Source organism: Ochotona princeps, chromosome 5 (genome assembly GCF_030435755.1).
Source record: "Ochotona princeps isolate mOchPri1 chromosome 5, mOchPri1.hap1, whole genome shotgun sequence".
In the NCBI taxonomy this organism is placed as follows: domain Eukaryota; kingdom Metazoa; phylum Chordata; class Mammalia; order Lagomorpha; family Ochotonidae; genus Ochotona; species Ochotona princeps.
This window is the reverse complement of record NC_080836.1, coordinates 65,580,785-65,605,083: the sequence shown is the minus strand read 5'-3', so window position 1 is coordinate 65,605,083 and position 24,299 is coordinate 65,580,785. Positions and strand designations below refer to the sequence as shown.

The window sequence follows — 24,299 nt, the reverse complement described above, 5'->3', positions numbered from 1 at the left end:
ATGTTGGTGAATGCATGAAGTAGATAATTCTTTTTAAATAGCTTATAATAGAAATGTCTTTTTAAGTCAACAGGAAATCCATTAAAAATGAATACATACCAAAGGCAAAAATTAGATTATTAAGTCTAAAAATACAGCAGCATTGTAAGTTTCATTGTGACAGCTTTTAATAGTTCGTGGTACTTTCTTTAAGAGGATAGCAAAAAAAAGTTTAAATCTCAAACACAAATATGTGTGAAAACATTTCCTAGATAGTACAGAGGATACAATTTTTTATTATTAAAACATTTTGGCCAAATTGCTACAATTTTAGTTTGTTATTTCCATTTAGCTTAAAATTTACTCACATACACATGAAAACATGCATGTTGATGCATGTTGTCTGGAAACAGGACATCATTAGACTTTCTAATGCAGTATTTGCTCTGGGAGTTTTGTGTTTTCAGCAAAATACATACATTTCTCAGAAAACAGGCTTACATGTTGAATTGCACTGCATTGGTCCCAAAGTATTTTTTTTTTTAATTCCAAGAAAAAAAAAATCCGTTGAACAACTTTTGTCAAGACACAAGAAAAATTGATTTCAGATTACTGATGCTTATGCCTTCTAATTTGGAAAAGACTTTTTCATCATTAAGTATTTTCTTGTTTTTGTTCTATACAACTCAATTACATATATGAGTGAAAACTTCATAATGTTACATTTGTATCAATTTCAATTATTCTGCAAAACACTTTTTGGAATGTTCAAGCATAACTAATTATTCCTGACAAAATATTTCAGAAAAAAAATGTGAGTTCAGAAATGCTACTAAATCGTAATTCTCTACTGAGATGGTTTTGCCCGCCAAGGTCTATCTGGCACCAACTGTCGGTCATTTTGCCCCCAACAAGTACATTTAAAAGATCTTTTTTAAAAGATAAGGAGCTAGAGTTGTGGCACAGTATATAAAGACATTAGTGAAGCTCCAGCTACTCTGCTTTCAAATAAGCTCCCTGGGAACGCGCTTAGGAAGCAACCTATACTGGCTCAAAGTACCTTAGCTTCTCAGTCACACCAGAGACCCAGAAGGAACTCCTGGCTGCAGACTTCAGTCTGATGTAGCCCAGACTGCTGTGGGTGTTTAAGATATGAACCAAGAGATGTTAAGATTCTCTCTCTCTTTCTCTTTCTCTTCGCCTCCCTCTCTTTCTCCCACCCACCCCCTCTAGCTCTTTCAAATAAATAAATAGATAAATCTTTATAAAACTTTAAAAGATCATAAAGTATGAAAGACAAATCCAAAGTATGCTAAGTATTTAATCTATGTGAGAAATGCCATATTGGGATTATTAACAATCACCAAACACAATGTTGCAAACATCACAACAATTTTAAATAGAAAAAGGTACACACACACACACACACACACACACATCTAAAACAATATGTCTGGCTTAACGAATGAACTTAACCCAAATATTTTTACTTTAGTGGATGCTTCCCATTTCTCAGAGGTGCTGCCCCCCAAATAAAAACCTCACAAAAACAGCAAACACACGCCACTTGTAGAGCCACTGGGAGAGACTGACAACAAGCAGCAGTGGCGGCTAACTAGCCAGATACATCCAAAGACTTAAATAATCTTCAGCTGTACAAGCAAATCATTTTAATCCTGAGGAACACTGATTTCCTCCAACCCAAGTGAAAATAATGAGCATTTCAACCCTATTCTTTTAACATCAAAACGTACATGTTCAGTAGCATTTCGTGCTGAAATGATGCATACTAAAGTACCAACAATTTTTACTCTAAGGAGAATGGACTTGAGGGAGCATGAAGGAAGAAATGATACTTTGTTTTCTGTGTCGTCAATGTGTTTCAATTCTTTGTAACAGAAATGTGCTCAGGTGTAAAAAATATCAATCATAAGTTAAACAATAAACTGAATTACGATTTCATATATGGATTTTAGTTGCACAGAACAATTAAAGACAGCAATATTATTACTACTGGGAATTTTATTATGCTTCACTTTGACATTCATGAAATGATTCATCAACTGATACCAACAAAACATTTATTCTATCTTGAGGAACTTAAAAAATTCTCTTAATAGTTGTAAAAAATTTATACAACCACTGAAATGGATTTCATAAATGTTAAACAGCTTTGGTTTGAGCTATCCTGAATCATTGAAATAACATACATTCATTAAGCAGTAGTCAAAGAACAGTTAAAATATTCTTAATTTTGTTCATTCTACTTTATTAAGTCAAAGAAAATACCTGAATTTCGCTAGATTATGATAGACTTTCTTCATGTATTAACATAATATTATAGAACAAAAACGAATGAGAAGAAAATAGATTGTTTCATTGAAATAAAATTAGAAAAGTATCATAAAGATTTCTCCCTCATCAACTGAGGTAATTTAAGTAAAATGAAATCTTCGCCAATGATGACAATTAGCTTGCCAAGATACAAAAATGAACAGTGAAAAACTGGAAATGAAAGTTATACGTATGTTATCAATACTCTTTATAGGACTATAAACTATAATTCTATCCTCAAAGAAAAAAAATACTCATTTCATCTAAAATAATTATATTCCATGTCCTATACACATGCCATTATATGAAAAATAACAATATTTTACAATTGACCTTAAAATACTTTGTAAGTATATACAAATTTAAAAATCATACCCTCTGTTTAAGCCATACAGCCCCAGGCTAAGGTATAACATTATGTATTACAAGCAAAATATTTGTCCTTAATCTATTCCCAAAGGAGAGCTATCCATTACTACGACACCAACAAATAAATCAAAACATAGGTTTACTTTTTATTTTTCATATTGTATTAACAAATGGTACATTTCAACAGAAATATTTTCACAGGTTGTACCCTCATGTGGGAAAATGTATCTGAAATGAATAATGGAAAGAATACAAAAAAGCTGGTCCATGTAATTATTCCAGCAAACGAAAACATGCAACAGAGGTTATACTTAAATTATGCTAAGCAGATTTCTCTTTAGTTTTCACTCTTAGAATTTGGTCCCAATACCATAAATCAAATTACCCACTGATCAGATTGTTTCCATTGCCTTCCTTTCCAGCATATTTTATAAAAATCCATTTTCTCTTTTATTTAGCAGAAAAATCTCAATCTCAACAGAACCATGCCTGTAGGACTGGAGTTCTCATCCTCTTCCGCACATATCTATAATCTTAAATAATCACAGAAAGAATAGGCAATGGGTGCCTACGTCATTCTTTCCTCTGGAATGAGATGAGATAACGAGGTAGCTGAGGACTCTGCTACACACCCAGGCACGTCATGGTAAACAGCCTGGCTTCTTTTCTGTTCATTTCACTAAGATCCAAACTGATTTTTCCACGTGTGAAAGGTCACATTAGGCCAACTAAGGGTCAGTTCACAGGTGTGTGAATTCCAACTCATGACCTAAAATGGACATCTTTTTAGCAGCTCTTCCCAAGATAAAAATAAGCATGAGGAATGAAATGTACTCTCACTGAAAGAAACCGTCCTGAGGTCTGTGTTTCTTTGTTCACTTATCAAATATATGACTATCTATTTCTGCTTGAGCATTATTGATTCTGAGACTCCTTAGAAATAAGTAAAAAGTAACAAGTTCCTGCTCCTGTGGGACTTCCATTCTAGTGCGCTGGAAAAACAAACATTACCAACAACTGTATTATATACAATGCTGAGCACTAGAGACAATTATAACGGGATCAAATGTGAAGCTTCATGGTGGGAAGCCAAGGCCTCCCTGAGAAAGTATATTCCAAGGACACAGCACAAGGTAAGGAAGTAAATCCCAAAGGTCAAGGGGAAGACCATCAGGGCAGTGCATGAATATGACTCATGATGTCAGAAAGGCACTGGAGCTAAAAATATGTGTGACTTTCTAGATAATTACTTGATCCGCTTAATGTGAAAAATAGAGCTGATGGAGTGATTTGAGCTGAGAAATGATATAACGCGCAATCTGCCACAATAAAATGGTGCTAACTTGCAGCAATGAGCACTGCCATTTTAAAATAAAAATCATGGGCATGCGTTTGGGTCAAGGTTAAAACATCTACATTCCAGGTTGGAATCCCAGCTCTTTTCAATTCAGTTTCCTGCCAGTGTGTAAGGAGGCAGCAGATGATTGCTTGGGTATTAAGTCCCCCTCCTCCCACAACAAAAAACTAGAAAGAATCAGCAGCTCCTGGGTTTAGAAAGGCCCAGTCCTAGCAGATGCAAATACTTGCAGAGTAAACAAACAACCGAATATTAGTGTCTCTCTCCCCCGTCACACTGCTTTTCAAAATAAATAAACAGATAAACACACGCTAAATATTAAATGTACCAGAAGTCAAATAAAAACCTGTCAGGCGAAAGTCAAAAAAGTGTGAAAGGTCATAGAGAAGCTAACTGCTAGCTAAAGAAACTATATTTGTATTAGAAATTTCTTGTAACCAGATAAGTTTGTCAATTTCACCTGTATTTGCAAAGAAAGCAAATGAGATGCGAAAGAGATCCTTCCTTCCTCTGTTCACTTTGGTATACAAATAAAAGGACATCTATACCTTCTATTAAGTGCAATAAAAATATTTCTGACTGTACACCATACATCATGAGTTTTTATAAATATTTCCCCTAATGGTAGCTGACACTGGCATCAGCACAAGTTTATCTTCTAGAGCAATGACTTATTCAAATCTCACTTCATTTTACTAGTAGGATTCATATTCACTTATTTACTTAATTGTTAACCCAAATGACCTTTTTAACATTGAGAATATGAGGTGGTATACAAAGTATTACAGACACAATAGTTAGAAACAAAATGTCTGAAGCAGGGACATTGGGGAAAAAATCCTGCTAACTCCAATGTAGAGACAAAATCACAATCCGAATGCATTTAACTTGCATAAGGAAGGGTTATGAAGACTAATAGAATAACACTGACAACAGAGCAGAACCGTTATGGATAAAATTACTTTGGTGTGTTGTTGTTCTACTACTGTTTCATTTTGTTTTAATATTAGCTGATAAAAGCAGAAGTTTTGGAAGCAGACTGACTAGAAACATTGCTTGAGCCCCACATCCTATATGTATAACCATGGGAAAGCTACTCAGATATTCCATAAATCAAATCTCCTTGTTGAAGAAAGGAAGGAATGAATGTAAGAAATTCTTAGGTTTGTTGTGAAGATGAACAGACAATAAATGAAGAAGTTCAGAAATGGCTGTGACATTGTAGGCAGTCAATAAAAAGCAGCAATTTTAATTACTTAAGCTAAATTTTGAATATTGATCACAATGTTTTCAAAATCAAAAGAGTAACTATATATAAAACAATTATTGAAGGCTTGGCATATTGCATGAGTTAAGTTTTACTCATATGCCAACTTTGTTATCCTCTCATGAAAACAGGATGGAAGTGAAGGTGGGTGAATATGGTGGAAACAAAAACAAATATATTGTGGGGCTAAAAAGTGCAAAGAAATTTTCTCTGCAGAAATTTGCTCACCCACGTCAAGTATCACTTTGTACAGAGAGAGAAAGCGACTCGATTAAGGACTATCCGATCGGTATTAGGAAACACATAGTTCAAGAATTCAACAACCAAAAATGCACAAAAAAATGATGCTTTCTGAAGTATTAAAGTGAATTCTTATGTGCACTGAACTGAGGAATGGTGTTTTACAAAGTTAATTTATCAACCTTTCCTATGCCCTTGTCACTCTCCCTTTAATGAAAATTTAAAAATAAAAACATAACAAAGCTCTAAGTAGTTTCTAACATTCTTGATTTTAACAACGGAAGTAGAGACATGCTATGCTGGAAACACAGTATTGAATCTGGGTATGCTGTTTCTGAACTGTTTAGAAGGAGCTGTCTAATAGTACATCAACAGAGGTAGTTCAACACCAATATCAGGGCTGTATTACCCTCACTTCTGTTTCTATCACAACTTTTGAAAAAAGTCAGATTGATCTAAGAAAGAAAAATGCTTAATATTTAACTGGATTTGGGATATACAAAAGAGTATATATTATAAATATATGAAAGGCTTCCAAAGATTGCATAGAATGCATGATTTCAAAAAACTTCGCATAGATTTCAAAACTTATGACATAAAAATTAATGTACATTTTAATTCTTTTACATAAACTTTTTGAAGTATGTTTGCGTAACATGTATAACAGTTTCCATAATATACATTTCTATTTACAAACATATCATGCATACATACATAGATATTACATATTTATAACACTTAGCATAAAAAAGACTGATATGCATGCTTTCTAATGTTAGCACCACATACTTTTCACTAGGTGCAAAACCCATTTTGTCAAAATGGCTAACATCCACTCACTTATTTCTAGGTTTTTCTATTTCTTTTCAGTGGTTGCTCAAACCTAAAATAGTGACACCAGACGGTTAGGGTGGCTTTTGGACTAGCAATTATGCCACTAGTTAAAATTTTGGTCCCACATCAGAGCACCTGAGTTCCAGTCTCAGCTCAGGTCCTGATTCCAACATACGGCGTGGAGCTCAAGGCGTGGAGGCTCAAGCGGTTCCTACCCCTCCTGTGAGAAACCTGGGGTTCCTTGGTCACAGCTTCAGTTTACCCTCCCCACCAGCAGCCACTACTGGTATCAGGGGAGGGAGCAACTGATCAGAAGACTCTCACTCCCTATTTATCTCTATCTATCATCCTTCTATCTCATTATCATTGTGTGTCTCAAATAAATACATGTACAAAGAAAGCATTAGTATAAGCAAAACCGAAGAAACAGGTAGAGGTAACTCTACATCACAATTTTGTTTATCTTCGAAAATGATTTAGTGGAAACAAACTGAAGAGATACTCTTTGGGGAATTAGACGTACTCAAGGCAGGTCCACAATTCCTTATGCTTTGCTCAGTGAGGACTGAGGTCCATGTTCCAACCTGTGAGCTCTCTATTCAGGTTCTAAAACACATCCAGTACAATTTTCCTTTTAACACAGAGTAATTTCTAAAAATATTTCTGGTCTGTTCTTTCTTTTCCATTGCCTCTACAATGATCCTTGTTTAAATTTTTATTATTTCTTTTTTTGTTGACTTCTTATTTTCCGATTCCTCTTAAACTTCAATGATCTTATGACAAAGCTTGCCCTGAGGGCACCAACAATCACCTACAGGCTGAGGAGTCCCAAATCCACCATTCCAAGATTGCCCATCCCCACTCTTACTTGAAAATGGCATATCCGCTTCACTACATGGTATCTTACCCCACATCTCAAACTCAAAAATCCTAAACATATTTCTAGTTTTTCCTCCATCCTACACTTCCATGTCTTTTTCTTAATGATTTTAATCATATCTAGTCAGTTAATCAAGCCTACAAACTATAAATAATCTTCTCTATTCTTTCTCCCCTGGACTGCTCATGTCTAGTTAACAAATTCTGTAATTAAACACTACTCTAATTCATTCATCCCCAATCTCTTTGATAACTCATAAATTCAGGACTGCATTACCTCTAATATACACTATTTTAACATTTCTCCATTCAGTTCATAACTTTGTTCTTACGTCTCTTCATTCTGTATTTCCCCCAGTTGTGAAATTTCTAAGGACAAAATTCATGTATCTTCCCTTACTCGGACTCTGCCTACAAACACTGCAAAAAACTCACAGGCACACATACACACTTAAGGAAATGAAACATCAGGCTGAGCAGAAAATAGAGTGACAGAATCAATAATTGATACTCCTAGAAGATTACTGTTAGCTCATTGTAATCCAAACACATAGCCCTACTTGAAGCAACATTTGGGTAGTAAAAGGTCAGAATGGAACAAACTGAAGTCTTCAAGTAAATTTACTTGCAGAAAATAGGTTAAGCTTGTAAATCCATGCTTTCCCAACGCCAAGCGTTCTTTAAAAGAGTCTAACAGAGTAACTGGCCCATAAAAATAAAATTTAAATGTATGTTGAATGAATGAAAGTCTGCCTGAATGAAAGGTGAAACTCCAGTAGGTCTGATCCACTTAACACACAATTACTGGCTCTGCGATATTTTACAAACTTTATTACAAGAAACTGATCACCCCATTAAAAATTTCGATTTTCACAGCTGGTTTTAGAAATCCTTTTATCAAAAAAAAAAAAAAAAAGAAATCCTTTTATCAAATGCTTGCATCTGCACATGAGCTACAGGCGACTTTTCTACAGCATTCCTGACTTATTTACTCAACCCTTTTCCAAACAGGTTCAGTAACAGGAAAACATTACTGAATAATCAATCTTGGTCCACTGTCAGCAGCTTCTTTCTTATACTGCCTTGGAATCTTAAGATAGCATAATTATTTGTTCCTAACGAAGACTATGTGTCGGGTTACAGCTCCCAAAATACAGGGATGAAAAGAAAAACAACACTGGATTCAAACTCTGTGAAAAGGCACAATTTCAGAAACAACAATGTAAGGATAGAAACATTAACTGTATTGATTTTCAGAAGCTTCATAGTGGTCTTACACAGGAAGAATAAAGAAATCAGAGGTTGCCTGCTGTCCAAATCCAAGAGTTTGGACAGTGTGAACTCAAATAATCTTAAGACCAAAGAAAGAGACACAAAAGAGGAAACTGCATAAAAATGTGTGGATACCAGGATAGTGTATTTGCTTTGAAACTTTCAGTTAGTAATGCACACAATAGTTAAGTCATGTCTAAAAAATTCCAGAGAAGATAAATAATCTCTGACTTAAAAAATAAGAATCCTCAAGTTCCCTTAGTTAGAGTGACAGATCCAGAAGCAGTTGTCAGTATTACCTGTACTCAGTCAGCGTTTGATAACTCGTTTCAGGCATTCTAAAAACACACCACAAAACACACGCTTCAATAGTTTTCCCCTCAAAGTTTTAGTAACTAGGATGGTAGGAGATCCATGAACAAAAGCAAAGACCCAGTGCATTTCTGCTCTGTAAGTCTGTTCTCTGTCTCTTGATTAATGCATACATGTGTTTTGCAAATTTTAACCAGGGAGTATGTTCTTTCAATGTTAGGAGAAATAAAAGATCCAAAATGAACTTTTCTAAGATCTTCAATTTAATACAGAAGAGAATTAGTTGCTCAAAAAGTCTCTGTGATAATGAGTTTCTTGGGCAAATTTACAAAACAAAACGCAACTTGCCCTTTTCAGCCCTTAGTGGAAACATTGCATTTTAAATACAAAACCTGAAAAACAGATTCCATCCATGAGATCTAATTTACTTTAATTCCAGTTGCACATGTGAGAAGAAACTCATATCTCTTTCCAATAACCAATATTAGCTGTCCTGGTATGTGTGGATGCTAATTCATGTAACCAGGCAATAATAACCTAAATGACCATAGTTTAATTCCCCAGTAATAACAAGCATAGTTTTTGGAATGGAAAAAAGAAAAAAAGAAGAAAAGAAAAGAACAGAACAGAACCAAGTCTCAAAAATTCTGAGTCAGAGACAAAGCCAAGGAGCTTTGAGTGGCATGCATGACATTTGGTTGACAGTGCACAGATTCTTCACCTAGAGTTAGTCTCCTTTTATTGTCAGAAAAAAAACCACCAGCCTCATGATTCTGGCAGAAACCGCCACAAAATGATTTATGTGTCTCGGACTGTTAACTAACTTGTTCGTTGAAATACAATCGACCTCCACCATCCCAACATTCCCAGAGGTGGTATTATGATTGTGGAGCCATTAAACCACCACGTAAGATGAACATTCCAGTAATCATCAATATTCATTACAGTTCAGCAGGATTAGTATAAGAAATTAGGTTATCCTGGAAAAGCCTGAGCTTTGCGTTTTTTGTAAATAGGGCTAAGTACCTGCTTCACTTCTGAGTCAACTCCCTGCTAATGTGCCTGGAAAGCACTGGAAGATGACCCATGTAGTTGGGGACACTAACACCCACATGGGAGAAGCTCTTGGCTTCGATCTGGCCCAGCCCCAGTCCCTGTAAGCATCTGGGGAATGAATCAGCAGATGGGTGATCTCTCTGTCTCTCCCTCTCTCTGTGAGTCTGCTTTTCAACTAACCAAAAATATATACATATATCTATATATGTATATATATAGATATTTTTATAGTGCAATAAGGGGCCTAGCACGGTAGCCTAGCAGTTAAGGTCCTCACCTTTAACGCACCAGGATTCCATATGGATGCCAGTTTGTATCCTGGCGGCCCTACTTCCCATCAAGCCCCCTGCTTGTGGCCTGGGAAAGAATCAAGGAAGGCCCAAGACCTTGGGACCCTGCACCCAATTGGGAGACCTGGAAGAAACTCCTGGCTCCTGGCTTCAGATCCTCACAGCTAAAGCCATTGCGGCCACTTGGGGAGTGAATCAGCAGACAGAAGATCTTCCTCTCTATCTCTTCTCCTCTCTACATGTCTGACTTTCCAGTCTAAAAAATAAATAAATGAATCTTTAAAAAAATAGTGCTATGAACTTGAAATCACTGAAATAGATCTGTTAAGATTCCTTGCCTCAAGTTTTTCATGCTTGCATACTAATACATGTGTGTATATGTATACATGTATTTCATTAGATATATGAGAAAAACTGTATTTTCTTTCATATTCATATTTCCTATTACAAACTTTATCAGATTCCACATGTAAAATAAAATTCAGGCCCAGAACAGTGGCCTAGTGGCTAAGGTCTTACCTTGCATGTGCCAGGATCGCATGTGGACACCTGTTCGTGTCCCCTCTGCTCCACTTCCCACCAACCTCCCTGCCTCTTGACTGTGAAATCACTAGAGGATGGCCCAAAGCCTTGGGACCCTGCATCCATGTGGGAGACCCAGAACAAGTTCCTGGCTCCTGGCTTCAGATTAGTTCAGCTACGGACTGTGTGGTCACTTGGGGAGTGAACCAGCTGTCTCTCTCCTTCTCTTCGTAAATCTGACTTTCAAAGAAAAAAATAAATAAATCTTTAAATAAATAAATAATAAGACTCTAAAAAGAAGATCGAGCTCAATTCAAGCTGCACAATGTTTTTCTTTTTTTAAAGTGCTTTTTTTCCTGAATAGACATATTTTTTTGACCTATGGTCAAAACAGAAAACAAGTCTATTTCTTCCTAAATTTTGTCTTTTATAAATCAGAACTGATATATGATATTGAAATTCTTACACATGTATTCACCATGGAAGACAGATTCATTTCAGCAAATACCATATTTGCTAACAAGATAAAATTAGTATATAATTTACTTTCATGTTTAAAATGTAACAGTACAAAAATAGATACTCAGGATATACTATCAGTCATTGCTCACATACAAAGTGCTAGCCACTGTGCAAAACGCATGTTACATTTCAATCCTTCAAAAACTTCACAACGTGTTCCAGTGTCATGCTAAAAGGTTCAGCACAGGAAGCAGCTTGTGATTAATTTGCCTGCCAAGGAACAACCCCTATTTACAACGAAGGTGAAGTTCAGGCTTTTTCCAGAACAACCTAATTGCTTATACTGATCATGCACAACTATAATGAATATTAATGCATATGGGTTTGCGGTCTCACATATTTTAAGATGTGATATATCAATTTAGTAGTACATAGTATATAAAAGTAGGCGCATCGCACAAAATTAGAACAAAAAAACCTGCTGTCAATAAATCTTTGTACGCAGTACTTAAAATGCCATCATTCTCTCAAAGTGAACCCAAGGCATTTCTGGCTGCTATGGAATGAGCTATACGCCCTCAAACACCAAAGTCCTAATCCCCAATGTAACAGTGTTTGGAAATGACACCTTGGGGAGGCAATGGAGTTCAGATGAGGACGGTAGGGTTGGAATTAGTGTTCTCCAGCAGGCTTTGTCTTTCTCTTCATCTCCTCTCCCTAATCCTTGTCCTTGCCTCATGAAAGCACAGAAATACTAGCAAGAAAGCAAGATAGTCGTCACAGGAACCTAGTTTAGCTGCACCCTGTTCGCAGACTTCCAGGCTCCAGAACCAGAAGAAAACACATTTCCGTTGTTAAGCTGCTCAGTCCAGGCATTTCATGATGGTAGCCCACGTTTGCTGAGACATCAGGGTACCAAAAAAAGCGGCTCATTAAGTGCCCACAAGCCAACTAGCCAGCTGTGGTCACCATCCTAAGTCCAATGTATCATGTTCTTTTTTTTTTTTTTTTCATTTTGCCTCCCACAAGCACTTGTCCACTTAAAACAACTTAAAGGATTCAAGAAAATGTGAAGATCCAGTGCAATGATGTAATCAATCCCTGCACACTCCCAAATCTACTCATCTTTGGTATACCTGTCCCCATTACTACCACTATAAGTGTTCATATTTACACATATAGTTTAATTGAAGACATCAAATTAGAACTGACATCTAAAACCTAGAAGGGAAACTCTTCTAAGACCCACAAGCTGACCTCTGAGTTTTAAAATCTCCATGCCCAGTTACCTTCTCTTCTACAGGTGCAGGACCACTGATCTGAGTGTTTGCAATTATTACAGCTTTGACAGCAAATATTCTGATCTCAAACTCCTAACATGCATAGATCCCTTTCACTTCCTGGTCCATAATTCTATCAGCATAGTAATTCAATGATTGATCTTCTGTTTTAGCTGAAATCAAGCACACAACCTAAAAATTTCTAAAACGTATTAACTTTTTACCATATTCACCTAGGAAACTGCTCCTTAATGTTACTTAGAAATGTTTTATTCTATCTCTATTTATTCTATCCCAGTTACTGCTTTCCACAATCACAGGCAATTAACAGTGACAAGTCAGTCCATATTCGCACATACTCAAAGTCTGACCAAACTGAAGAGTCACTACACACTGCAGAGCACCTACCATTAAGTTTGCCACAGTGCCAACAAGCTAGTATTATTTCATTGTACATATACTTTCTGGTCCCTAAAGGCAATTCACTTGTCAAATGTGCCTGAATCATAATGAGCTCTCCACGTTAAAGAAACCCTCCCTGCCATGGGCTTTCGGCACAGTAGTTAAGACACTACCTGTGACACCCACATACCACATGGTAGTACATGGACTTCAGTTCCCATTACACTTCCACCTCTAACTTCCTGCCAATGTACAACCTGGGAAGCAGAAGCTCGTAAAGTCCATGAATCCCAAACACCATGTGAGGCTTTCATTGAGTTTCAGGCTTTCCACTTTAATCTGGCTTGCCTTTACCTATTCCTGAACTTGGAAAGTAAAGCAGTAGATTGTCCACACACACACACAGTGTGTGTGTCCTGTCTCTCAAAGTAAAATAAGAAAATACTCCCTGTTATTTTAAGTTCCTTTTCCTCTTCCTTCCTTTCTATCCCTTTCCATATATAGACCGATGCTACGTATGAGCTACTCTAAATATTCATGCTACCCTGCTGTCTACCACATATACAACTCAACCAAAACTGTCACCAGCAACATCACTAAAAACCGTTACGTCAAACACAATGATGCTTTAATCTACTTTGTAAATCTTTCTATACAGTCAATACTATTCACTGCCTGCTGTTTCTCAAAATATTCAACTTCCATAATTTAAGTTTCTTGGGTTTTCTTCCTCTTTACTAGTCCTTTTTTCCTATAGGTTTTACTTTTTCTAAGCTGCTTAAAATATTAGTATTTTGGGGACAGTGGCGAGGTGAAGCATGCTAATCCTCCAACTGCAATGCCAGCATCACATATGGGAGCTGGTTAATGCCCCAGCTGCTCAAGTTTTGATCCAGTTCCCTGATTATGGCCTTGGAAAGCATTAGAGGATGGCTCAAGACCCTGAGCTCGTGCGCCCATGTGGGAGACCCAGAACAACTTCATGGCTTCTAATCTGTTCAGCTCTGGCTGTTGCTCTAATAACTAGCAGATGAAAGATAGATCTCTTTGTGTCTCTCCTGTCTGTAACTCTGCTTTTCAAATAAAAATAATTACATCTTTAAAAATTAGCATTTCTGTGAGCCTTGCCATTGACATTTCTTCTATGTAAACCAAAAAGCTCATATTTGTAACATGAACCTTAAAATGAAAACATAAGAAGACACACACTTACACCACCTCTATATTGGGGCCATCTGGAGAGTGAACCATAGGATGGAAGATTTTTCTATCACTTTAAGTCTCACACAAATGCATTTTTTATAAGGTGTCCAAACTTGAAATTGTATTTCCCTTCAATAACTTCCATATTACTTTTTTTGAAGACTGGTACTAATACAAAACTTACCCATATTAAGATCCCGATAATAAACTGCTACATCCTCCCCTTGCTTACTTACAGTCATTGACAAGCCAACAGAATGTACACATCATTTCTTTTATCCACACAGCTTTGGAATAAACTAATTTATTACTGCCATCTGTCTAATCTACACTCTTCTATAAATTCAGACATACTTTTAGAGCATCACTTTGATTCTTTCCTGAAAGTAGTTAAGATCTTGTCACTAGAGGCTAATGCAATGGCTCAACCAGTTAATCCTCCATTTCCAAGAGCCAGCATCCCATATGGGCACTGGTTTGAGTCCCATCTACTTCCAATTCAGCCCCTTGACTGTCACCTGGAAAAGCAGTGGAAGATGACTCAAAACTATGGAACCCCACATCATCTTGGGAAACACAGAAAAAGCTCCTGGCTCCCAGATCGAATCAGCTCAGCTCTGGTCATTGTGGTCACTTGGGGAGTGAAACAGCAGATGCTTTCAGTCTCTCCTTTCTGTAAATCTGCCTTTTCAATGAAAAATTTTAAAGTCTGAAAAAAAAGACCTCATCACTAATCTCATTAATTTTTTCAAGAATTTCAAACTGCTCCTTAGAATAAAAAATATTTGGATGACAAACACTTACAAAACTGACCAAAGCTTTACTGGCATCAACTCTACAAATCCCATTCCTGTCTCCCATTCTACTCTTTTCCTTGCTGTATTTCAGTCTCCTAATCTTATCTGATATGCATATTTGAGAACAAATACTATCATTGGATTTACATCTCGTTCTTTCATTCTGCTGCGAAGCTTTTCTTAATAACTAGTGTGTATCACATCTCACCAAGAAAGCTCAAGTTGCAACTATCAGAAGAAATCAAACATCTAACCATTTAACTTACCATAAAGATGAACTAGTGAAGGCAATTGCTGAAACTGGACAAGTATGAATGCAGTGCTTTGATTAAGGAATCTGTTTCACAAAAAAAAGAAAAGAATAATACCTACACTAACTGAAGGTTCAAAGAGTCTTTAAGGTTAGCTAGTCCACCCTCTCATTGAAGAAAAATGCGGACTGGTAGTTAAGTGAAAATTTGATGTCAAATAATTAAAAAACTATTGGAATTACTGACCACATATCTCAGATTTTATTCATCCAAGCTTTATTATTTGATAAAAATCAAGGTATTGAGAAGAAAACCAGACAATTTCATGCAACATTTTAAGTCTCCTGACAAATCAGGCAAGCCAGAGTAATTCGCAAAGGATCCGCTTTTATGCTTTATTAAACAAAATTAAGCGAACCGCACAAATGTCTTTTCAAATGAGAGATCTGAATTTCTTTCTCGGTATCTGTGAGCAGGTGCAGCTTCTCCTTTCATTAGAGGAGAGAAAAGCAAGCATCAGCCAGGAGTCTAAGTATTCAGGTTATCAAAAGCCTTTCCACTCTCCCTTGCAAAGAACTGCCCTCCAGGGGACCTTTTGGTACTCTGCTGTCCATTTCCCCTGGTAGAAACCAGGTTGACTCTAACCATACAACCTGTCACTCTTCTATGGCTGAAATCAGACAAATTTCTCTATCGTTTATAAATTATCAAAAACATTTAGCACAGTAAGCATTCCGTGTGATCTAGTCTCACGATAACTCTTGTTCAAACACTCTGGGTGAACTCACTAGTATAAAAAAATTGGTCAAAAAACAGTACAGGTGCAACAAAGATGTGAGAGATAATAAGGGGAGTTGGATGATCACAACAAAAGCAGGATTTGAAAACTGAGCTTCTGAATATTCACCCTCTTCCTCATTTTGTATCTGCAATGAGTCAGGTTATATTTTTTACTAAAATTTCCAAAGATAAAGAAAGTCACTTTACAGTAATTTCCACATCAAGTGGCATTTATTCATATTCAAGAACCCTGAAGAACAGGCTTCCTTTGGAACTAAGTAAAGGTCACCAGAGGGCATCCCTATTTTGTAAGGGCTAAGAAAGGTCCCAGGACAATCCCTGAACAACAGCTTCTAAAAGAACAATAATCCTCCCAGAATTGCAGCACTTTGTATTCTCTGATCTCGCTTTGCCTTGCTTTCCCAGTGTGGTCACTTCCTTAGTTGTTATGAATGAAGCCATGATCTCATAGAGGAAGTATCTCAAGCATGTTTATTGCATTCTTATGCAAAAAAATCACGATGCACATCTTAATTACAGTAAAGCCTCCTTCAGTAACTGCTCAACTGATATCTCCATCAAACTTTCATTTGGCACTCAAGTTACTGGCTGTGTCCCTCTCCAACTCAATCTGCATCCATGCTAATACCAGTTCTAACACACTGAACTTGTTCTGTATTGCTCATTGATCCAGTTGTGGTGGTTTTACTGCAAGCTTTCAACATTTCCTAACAAACCTGCCCCTGTGACACTTGCCTATTCTAAATCTGTTAGATTATTTCCCATTTTACTTGCATTTGCTTTCTGCTTAAACCACTTGTTCAACTATTCCCCTTTGGGAGAGCACTTATATCGTAAAATACATTTCTCACCCCCGCCTTTACCAGTTGTCAGTCGTGGGTAATTCCTACCACTTTTACAGAAAGACAAGGAATCACAAATATCTCCATACTTTGAGACATCACATTACAAAAACCAATATGCATAATGCTAAGTTATCCAAAAAGCTAAATCAAGAGTGTGGTAGCAGAAAATAATTAAATGGCTAATAGTTTTATAAAATGAATATTATAAAACAAAAGAATTCATTACACTTGTTAAAGAATGCTAAGGCAAACTATTCAGGGTCATCACAATAGGTGTAGGGCTTTGCAATTGGGCAGAGAGAGATTAGAATATACTCTGAATTCTGTGAGGAAAAGCGGGAATTTATAGATGACAAGAAGGATGGGGTGGGTGGCAATGAAGGAATAGTTACAAAGGGGAAGACTCACAGGACTTAAAAAAAGGCTTCCGGTTAAACTGATTTAATAGTTTGTAACTGCAGGCAAGAGTGAGTGGAGACATCGTCTAGGGGACAACTGAGGGTTATGGTTAAGGAGCATTGCATCTCTCCTGGCTCCATGGTTTTCTAGTTGTGGAAACTTAAAAAAGTTTGTCACTTAAAAAGCATAACAAATTTGTCATTTAAAAAGTATAGAAAACATTTAGTACAAAGTGTAGGCCCAGTAAACCCTTGGTCATTCCAGTCCTTGACCCAATTAGACCTGGAGAGTGACCTGCTCTCAAAGACGGGTAAACTGACATTCAGAATTCTTCCCAGATTTGGACAATGCAGACCAACACAGAAGCCCAACAGCCAAGAACTTGCAGAGAAAAGCAGTTGGAAGATCTTACCTAGAATTTGGTCAAGGAGAGAATATTTATCATTAGCTCTTACTAAAACGTTTATTGCATGCATATATTTTTGTATCTCTGAAGGGGTTTGCAATTCACAATTTTTTTCAACTTTACAAGCATCAGCATTTATTTGAATAGTTATAAATTAGACTTCACTTCAGACTACACATTTTAAGTTATTTAATCCAGCACTAATTTTCCTTTATTTCATCATATTTAAGGTTTCCAGAGCACTAAAGATATCTTATAACCTATAAGTATTGATTATTAATTTACTAATGCATTAATTAAATTATAAATGCTTCAAATTTTATTGTTTTATTGTTTTGAACCTATTAGATTACTGTCAGTTAAACTTGCTTCCATATGTCTGCTAATTCATTTTACAAATATACCTACTTACTACATTGAAAATACAATATTTGATTACTTTTAGTAAAATACTTTACACACTAACATAATTAATCTTAATGAAGTTTAAAAATCAAAAAGTACATAAAACATTTTTTAAAGATCTGGATTTTTTGTTAGTGTTTTAGAGGTAGATTTTTTTTTTCAGATAGAAGGAAAAAAAGAGGAAGAAATCTTCCATTCACTGGCGCATTGTTCCAATGGCTGCAACAACCAGAGCTTTTCTCATCTGAAACTGGGAGCCAGGAGCCTCCCCCAGCTCTCACACATGGGGTAGGAGCCCAAGACCTTAGACCATTCTAAATTGCTTGCTTTCTTTTTTTTTTTTTTTTTTTTGGACACATTTAGTTACTGTAACAAAGCAACTTGTACTCTTTTTTTTTTTAAGATTTATTTATTTTATTACAAAGTCAGATATACAGAGAGGAGGAGAGACAGAGAGGAAGATCTTCTGTCCAATGATTCACTCCCCAAGTGAGCCACAACAGGCCGGTGCGCGCTGATCCGATGCCAGGAACCAGGAACCTCTTCCAGGTCTCCCACGCGGGTGCAGGGTCCCAAGGCTTTGGGCCGTCCTCAACTGCTTTCCCAGGCTACAAGCAGGGAGCTGGATGGGAAGTGGAGCTGCCAAGACTAGAACTGGCGCCCATATGGGATCCCGGGGCTTTCAAGGTGAGGACTTTAGCCGCTAGGCCACGCCGCCGGGCCCAACTTGTACTCTTTTTAACGTTTAAAACTGAACATCTTTTCTTTTCTACTGAAACAAAAAGAAAAAAAAATAAACAGGAACAAAATTACAATAGAGAATGTCAATTCCAAATAAGATCCTACAGGCTCTGCTGATTCTCCCATCAAGTGGCCGGATTCAATCCATCATTAGGAGAGAAGATTTTTGTTTTGTTTTGTTTTGTTTAAGTGTCACCTCAGACTGCAAGGATGTCTGTTAAATATGACAATGAAGCACGCCAAAGGGGAAGCCACGTTGTCACAATGCCCACGGAACCCACCCAAAAATCTCAAACCCACCCTTTGCTTACCTTCTAGAGCTCCATTTTTTAAAGTTTTTTTTTTCTTTTTTTTAAACAAGAGAAAATAGACAGATACATGTTGGTAAATGCTGTCTGCATTCACATAGAGACACAGCGTAATTTCTGAGCCCAATATACAGAGAAAGGAGGGAAAAGCTAGAATTCTCTGCATGACTACACAGGGGTCTGTCTACCAGCCTCCAGCTCCCGGCCCAGCCAGAGGAGCAGAAGGTTCAGTTTTCCCACAGATCACGGTGGTTGATTCCAAATAGTTTGTGGAGACAAGCAGGGGTGAGAGTGAAATTTGGAACAGAAAAGGGTAAGAGATTCTTTTCCCATTGTATTCTGCATAAGCTATTAACCCACAATATGGTGATAACCATGGACTAGAGAAAAAAGACTTCAAGAACAAGGTGACTGAGTGAGCAAAAAAAAGACAGCAACTTCCTCCCAGGGACTGGAGAAAGTTAAAAAAAAAAAAAGTTGGAATCCGTGTTTTCTAGTAGTCATCATCTCCTTCGTCCTCCTCTCCTTCTTCACCTTCATCCTCATCCCCCTCCTCATCCATGTCTTCCAATCCTTCTTCTTCATCATCATCTTCTTCTTCTCCTTTCCCTGCCTCATCATCCATGTCTGGAAGCAAGCAGTACTGCAGCGGGTTGGGCCTGATGTTGTCCCTGATGGCCTCGCCCAGCTTGTCGGCGCCAGCGGCCCAGTGGTCGGTGAACCAGGTGAAGAAGCTCTCGGGCTCCTCGTGCTGCTGCTTCCTGCTGGCTTTGTTGTGTGTTGGACTTGTCAGGTCCTTTCCGGATTTCCATTTGATCTCAGTGGACTTTGAGGAAGGACCCCCCCACTCTTGCTCAGATGGAATTCTTTGGAGAGGACTTTATTTTCAAAGAAAGCGTTTTCCTCAAAATAAAAATCTGTTCTGTCACCTGATTTACTATCTTCAACTCTGTCACTTCGACTCTGGTGAGATAACGCAGCACCTCCTCATCCTCCTCCCCCAGCAGTGTAGACACTTGTGGATGGTTGACAAATGTTGTTACCCCAAAATTTGAGATTTTGGCGATCAATTCTGACCTCTTTTGAAAAAATGGTTGGCGGAGTTTGTTATATTTCTGTTCTACTTTCAAAATCACTTCACTGGCTTGTTCATTAAGTCTGTCTATTTCATTCTGTACTTCATCAACATGTTCAATGGCTTCTTGTTGTTCTTCTTCTCCCTTGGGCAGATCCTAAGAGGTTCCTGGACCTGCCGGCTTGGGGCCTAGAGCTGGTCTGGGCTTCTTCATTTGAGGCTGGAGCAAAGCTGAGTATTTGGGGGCCATCGCTTCAAGGAACTTTGGAGTACCACCAACTGGGAAGGAAGCAGCTGAGAACTCTACACTGCTTTCTACAATACTGGATCGGGAGTGGAGCGCCCAGGATGTGAGCTGGCATCCATAGGGATACGGGAGCTTACAGGCAGATGATTAAGTTGCTATACCATTGAGCTGACCCCTAAACTTATTTAAAGATTAGCATGCCACCTGGTAACTGCTTTAATTGTATTAAATTCTGTTTATCTATGTACAAATTCTATTCAGTTTTTGTTGGTCTGAAAAAGAAATTCATTATCTTCCACAACAGTAAATGCAAAAATTGGGCAGACTGACTCAAGAAAGCAACAATCCTGTCAAGTGCCCAAGTTATTTACATTTTATATAGTTTTCTGCCACTTTTTCTTTTAAAGTTCATTTATTTTCATTTGGAAAGGAGAACAAAAGAGAGAAACAAGAGAAGAGATAGGAAAAATACTCATCCATTCACTAGTTTACTCTTTCAATGCTTACAAAAGCCAGAGCTGGGCCAGACAGAGGCAAGGATCCAGGAATTACACCCAGGTCTCCCACATGGTGAAGATCCCCAAGTTCTTGAGCTATATACACATATATGTATATGTATATATGTTTATTTCTGTGTTATAGGAATATATACACACGGAAAGAGGGAAAATTACAGCTGAGGCATGATACATGAAGTGTGAGCCTCAAGAGAGGCCAATGTTTGTTCCTTAAGTAACTTTCCCCAAGTAGCAGAGCAAAGGACAGTTGATTGAGAGGCTGTGGGTATCCTGGACCGTGGTGTTGACAAGCCATGAAAGAAGGGAGGAAAAGAATCCATGAGAGCAAAAAATTAACTTGCTTTGTAGATACAATCATTGAGGTAATCTCTGAGAGTTGTCCTCAGAAGAACAGGCGAAAGGTCTACCCAGGCAGGGTGTCCAGGTAAGGAACTTTAGACTCTTTCTCTGGTGGTCAACCTTGTGTAGTTAATGAGACTTGAGATAAAGCGCATTCCTTCTAGGAAGGGAGCCTTAGAGGAAGCCACTCCCTGCACTGTGAGAGAGAAAGAAGATTAAGATACAAAGTTGTGGGTGGTATAGGGAACTCAAGCCACACCTTAAGGCTACTCCTTTAGTTCAAAGTTGCCAAACTTTAGAGTATTATTTTCCAAGTCCCAGCTCACTCATCTAAGAAGTTTAAGGTAATCCAGTTCTACTAACTAATGAATTAATAAAGTTCTATATGTTAAGTACTTAAAATATGCTTCAGAACCTGCTCATTTGAAAAGAAAGTTGAATCATTGGGGAAAATTAAACATCAACAAAATAAGAAAATAGTCACGGGCCCCAGCATGGTGGGCATAACAGGCTAATTCTCCACCTGCAGTGATAGCATTCCATACAGTGGATGATTCAAGTCTCAGCCGCTCCACGTCCAGTCCATTTCCCTACTTATGACCTGCGAAAGCAGCAGAGGATGACCTTAGGCCACTGCACCCAGGTGAGAGATCCAGAAAGAGGCTCCTGACTTCTGATTTCAAATCTGCTTATCTGCTGCTACTGTGGCAATTTCAGGAATGAACTAGCAGGTGGAAGACCTCTCTCTGTCTCTTCTTCTCTCCATACATCTGCCTTTCAAATAAAAATAAGTAAATATTTAACCTAAAAACATGCATTTTCAAAAGAATATAACTTTTAAACGAATGCTTCTCACAGAATATTCAAGCCAAGCAAAAAGAATAAAGAGAATATAGGACAATAGAGTATACCTACTTTTACTTATAGGTCCTAGTAATATGTTACGCTTGTGAATATTCTGTGCTATATTTTCTAATAATTCATACCACATTTAAATTTTTTCATTAGAAATGATCAGTGAATAATCCACACCATATAATCAAATCTTAAATAACCCTTCCATGCACAAGCAGGCACAAATCAAGTTTCCACATGCACAGAAATTATTTTGCATAATATTTTCATGCTCTTTATTAATTATTGGGTAATTATTAATGGACTTTGTTAATTACTTGGTAATTATTACAAAGTACAGAATCCAAAGATTGAATATATCTATTCTTTCAATGTGAAAAGCAACCTACTACGAAAAGAAAATAAACACTAGCAAATCATAACCCATCCAGATACAGTTAACTCTTATTAAAATTATACGCCAATTTCTTAAATTCATATAGTCTGAAATTAAATATAATACTGAAATATAGAGTACAACATACTCCTTGTGACTACAATTACATGCTCCTTATACCTGGATAAAGGGGAGGCGGGAAGATGATACTTTGTGCCCAGCACTATGACTTAATGTCTAAATCCTCACCTTCTATGTGCCAGGATCCCTTATTAGCACCAGATCATGCCCTGGCTGCCTCACTTCCCATCCAGCTCCCTGCTTTTCGCCTGGGAAAGCAGTTGAGGACAGTCCAAAGCCTTGGGACCCTGCACCCGCGTGGGAGACCTGGAAGAAGCTCCTGGCTCCTGACTTCGAATTGGGTCAGCTCCAGCTGTTGTGGCCTTTGGGGAGTGAACAAGCAGATGGAAGATCTTTCTCTACTGTTTCTACTTCTCTCTATAAACCTGCCTTTCCAGTAAAAATAAATGAATCTCAAAAAATATAATTTTTTCATAATGACGAATCCAATTAAACTTCTTAAATAATATAGTTTGCAAGAGTAAATTCTTTGATATTAATCTAGCTATTCAGTTCTGTTCAATAAACCAAATTTTCTGTGTAGTGATGTGCATTGTCAGTAATGCAGCTCCAATTTATACTGTAGGACATTTTTATGACTATAGTCGTGCATTTCCTCAAGAAAGCCAAAGGAAAGTTCAACTGTTAATAAAAATTGTCCATTCAGTATTCAGTTCCCAAAAGTAGAAGAAAATGAAATACATTTTAGAGAATAACATGCACTATGACCTTTAGAGAAAACTTCACAACTGTTGCTTCTTAAACAAAGCTCTTACAGTACAACAAATATATATTTTAAAGGTTTTAACTTATTTTTTATATAAATTTGAAAATCAGACAGACAGACAGAAACAGAGAAATCTTTTATGCATTGGTTCATTCCCCACATAACTGAAACATCAGGTGAAGACCAGGAGCCTGGAACTCAATCTAGTTCTCTCATCTGGGGTGAGGGAACCAAGAACTTGGGCCAGCACTGGCTGCCTCCCTGGAAGGGCTCTAGCAGAGCCAGGATTCACACCCAGGCTCACCAAGACAGCTGCGCATTCTCAGTGGCATCATAACCATTTTAACAGATGCTATTCCCAAATTTATGTTTTCTTTCTTGCAGGTTGAAATCTGGGTGAATGAACCTATTCATGGTTCAAATTTTACCTTAAAGCTTGGTACTTTAAACCTTATTGGTTACAAGAAAAGAAAATCAAATTTATTCTCAGATGCCAACTTTTCATTACTGCAAGTTTGAAATTGATATTAACTCATTCAAATACAAACTAAGTGAAAATAGTTCAGCTATCACATCATATTAAGTTCATTTCTTAATAGTTCACTGAGTGGATTATTTATTGCCCTAAATGAATATCTTCACTTCTGCAAGTAAGTAGACTCTGAATTAAGCCCAAACCATTCAATCCTGTCTTCAACTGGTGGCTTTGGCAAAGTTTTTAAGGTTTCTGAAATTCTGGGTGGGTGGGGTGGGGCGTGACTATTGAATGATGCTTCAGGAAAAAGAACAACCATATCATCAGATAATATAAAGAAAAAGCTATATAATGCCCAAGAAACACTACACATATGCAAAAATCTCACTTTACAGTATCGTTTAAACTTACCAGTAATATCTACCTTCAAACCAGTGACTTCGCCTTTGTTAACCACACTGATGTGCTATTTTGTTCTACTTAAAAAGAGTAAAATATCCTTCCATAAGTATGTCACCATCATGGCCAGTAATCAAGAATGTGGAAGGAACATTTT

The 24,299-nt window shown here is 37.3% G+C and overlaps 1 pseudogene; it reads right to left on the bottom strand.

Annotated features, from left to right (window-relative positions):
- Nucleotides 1-19,504: 19,504 nt before the first annotated feature.
- On the bottom strand, nt 19,505-20,336 carry LOC101527430 (protein SET-like; annotated as a pseudogene).
- Between the last annotated feature and the right edge of the window lie 3,963 nt (nt 20,337-24,299).